Raw genomic sequence first — 3,057 nt, 5'->3', positions numbered from 1 at the left:
ATTTCCTTAGTTTCAGCCCTGTGTTTACGTTGCCAAACTGTCCGTTACTGATGGATGGCTTTAATGATGAGTCGCCCCATGACCTCTTCAGAGTAATGCCATGGCAAAGAGGAGAGGAGACAGAGGGGCTTGATGAGGGCTGCACATTCGGCCAAGCTGAACAGGAATGGATCATAGTTATTCTTCTAGACAAATATGAAAAGAGGGACTCATAAATTGGGTATAGGCCTTTAAATGCATGGGATGGTGGTGTCAATTAATCTCTATATTTGATCTGGGCGAGGGCATTAATAAGAGAATGAGAAGAATGGAGGGAGAAGATTCATGTCCAGTTATTAATGTCTGGGGTTTGGACCTCAAAGCTGTGCGCTGTAAAACCTTGGTCGAGCATCGGTGTAGTAGGCATGATGCTCATGTGAATTTCCTTCAGGCTGATGCCTACTTCTCACTTAAAACATAGTTTGTTGTTTTTAATAGCATAAAGACTGTCATTGTCATACCTCTGTATTTGAGCTGGTATGTTGACGTGAACAGCCACAGCTGCTACTCCAGAGTTGGGTGGTGTGCCATCTCAAACATGTCCCCATTGGGGTGCCCTCTACACCTGGGCACAGCACAACAGTATGGAACATGATCCAACACCTCAAAACAGGCCACAGTCGCCACTATAAAATATGCATGTTAAGTTCACAACCGTACACCGACAGTGAGTGTATAGTTCCAGGGATGAAAGCGGAGTCAGAATAAAGCTATATCGCCTAGGCCTGTGGATGTTCGACACAGTCAAGTGCCTGGGCCTAGAGGAGAGCTGGCTGACAGCAGAGAGAGGTCTGGGAGTAAGGAGCTGCTTGTCCAGTCTCTTCTGCAAGTCTGGGTTAGGAGGGGAAGGATCCTTCTGGCTCTGCATAAAGGAGAGAGTCCAACTTACATTCAGATGGCTCAATACAACACCAAGTCATATTTTACAGTATCCAGTGTATAGTGAACATGTTACACCTCTGCCTGAATGTGTCCTGCTCCTGGAGCTGCTGTGGAGTGTCCTGATCACTGAACACGTTGCCTCGGGCAAACTGGGACAGCTGGGCCAAGGAAAAACCAGCAGGGACGGATGAGAGGGGTGACTCATCAATGCACATACACACAAAGTAAAGTGAAAACTCAGACCTTTACTGAGTGGTTGTGAGAGTTGGGCTACCTGTTACTCGCTGGGTAGAGGGTACCCAGTCCTCCTGCCTAGGGTCAGGTCCTCCACTCCTGCCTACAGAGCCCTGTGGCTGTCACCTGTCCCTGGACTCTGGGTTCAGAGATGTTGACAGAGAAATAACCCGGAGGTTTAGACTTAACAAAGTGACTGAAACCAAAGGTGTCATAGTCTAATTCAGAGAAGTTATCATTTTGGTTTTACAGTCACTATAAAGTGAACAGAGAGAGTAACTAAAGAGGACTAATGACTATGGAGTAAATCAACAATGGTGTACTGATGAGGTTTCCCCTGTCATCTCTGAGAAGGGCCCCACCTCCCCCTTCCCCAAGGGTCATAGACCTTCATTTCTGCCTCGATCTTGGCATCGTAGCAATCCCTCTTCCTCCTCTACCGTCTTTATGGCTCCATCCTTTCCTGGATCTGTACCCAGGGATGGAAAGGTGCCATTAACTACTGATCATTAAAGCTCATTTTATTTGAAAGATAAGAACATTCGCTTTTCCAAAGCTCCTGCAACTTAACTTTAGAAATATCCTCTGACCTGAAAGTTACGCCTACCTCTATTTCACATCTCGAACAACGGATGGTTGAAAACTTGAATCTATTGCAAAATATTCAAGCTGAGCTCTACAGTATGTATGACATGAAAGGCCTTTTTATGTTGCCCTTGTGGTATTCCTGCAGTTATTCCTTTTACCTTGGAAAAGTGCTGACTTCGCTCTCGCCTGATCTCTTCCCGTCAAAATATTGCAGTCTGTCACTAATCTGAGTCATTGGTTTCCTGTTCCTCTGGAATCAGCAGAGAGAAACACAGCCAGATAGCAACGTTAGCATCTCAATGTGCCTCCTTACACTTAACTTATCCTTCTTCAGAAAACAGCCTGGGAGCCAGGGGTGTGTTCAGTAGTGCACAACAAAGCAAAGTAGTTGGAAACGGGAAGAAAACTGATGCATTCTTTCCCAAATATGCAGTTATTGGTACATAACACTGTGATGACTAACAAACTGGAGATGGAATTCAATCAATATTTCATGGTTTATCCTTCACTCTCTTAAGAGAGAGGAGGGGGAGGGGGAGAGATAGCGAGAAAGTCAGTGAGCTGAGGTAAGGACGAGAGAAGGGCAGACTTTTATCACGCTAATGAGAGTGCGGCTATCACATCTCTCTATCACACTTACCCCACCTCCATTCCACAGCTGGGGACAAAATGAGTTCCTCTCCCTGCCAACAGGTGTGAGTGATTTATGGTGTATAAAAGGTGTGGTTGGCTGGAGACCAGCTGAGTATTTCACACATACACATCTCATTGTATTGTAATGTCCTGAAAGCATTTACTGTCCTGTGAGATTGTTTATGTCAATGGGGTTTTCCTAGTTTAAACAAAAATGTAAAAATGTAACATGTTTCAATGTCTAGCCTACCTGTTGTCTCAGGGCTTCCTGGTAGTTCAACATACAAATCAAATCAAATCAAATCTTATTTGTCACATACACATGGTTAGCAGATGTTAATGCGAGTGTAGCGAAATGCTTGTGCTTCTAGTTCCAACAATGCAGTAACAACCAATAAGTAATCTAGCTAACAATTCCAAAACTACTACCTTATAGACACAAGTGTAAGGGGATAAAGAATATGTACATAAAGATATATGAATGAGTGATGGTACAGAGCGGCATAGGCAAGATACAGTAGATGGTATTGAGTGCAGTATATACATATGAGATGAGTATGTAAACAAAGTGGCATAGTTAAAGTGGCTAGTGACACTCTCCTTGGACTGCGTTGGCCTCTGTCCTATCGCTCCAACACCCAGCCCAGCCCAGTCCCAGGGAGAGCTACAACATGCTGATTG

At 44.6% G+C, this 3,057-nt stretch overlaps 1 long non-coding RNA gene across 1 annotated transcript; it reads right to left on the bottom strand.

The window, feature by feature from the left end:
• Window positions 1-370: 370 nt before the first annotated feature.
• LOC118383158 (uncharacterized) lies at window positions 371-2,256 on the bottom strand. Its single transcript, XR_004825494.1, has 4 exons — window positions 1,902-2,256; window positions 1,544-1,624; window positions 1,196-1,294; window positions 371-1,079 (listed from the first exon to the last, which is right to left on the bottom strand). It is a non-coding gene; the product is annotated as an uncharacterized LOC118383158 (long non-coding RNA).
• Between the last annotated feature and the right edge of the window lie 801 nt (window positions 2,257-3,057).

This window comes from Oncorhynchus keta, chromosome 4 (genome assembly GCF_023373465.1).
Source record: "Oncorhynchus keta strain PuntledgeMale-10-30-2019 chromosome 4, Oket_V2, whole genome shotgun sequence".
In the NCBI taxonomy this organism is placed as follows: Eukaryota; Metazoa; Chordata; class Actinopteri; order Salmoniformes; family Salmonidae; genus Oncorhynchus; species Oncorhynchus keta.
This window is presented reverse-complemented; position numbering and strand designations above follow the sequence as displayed.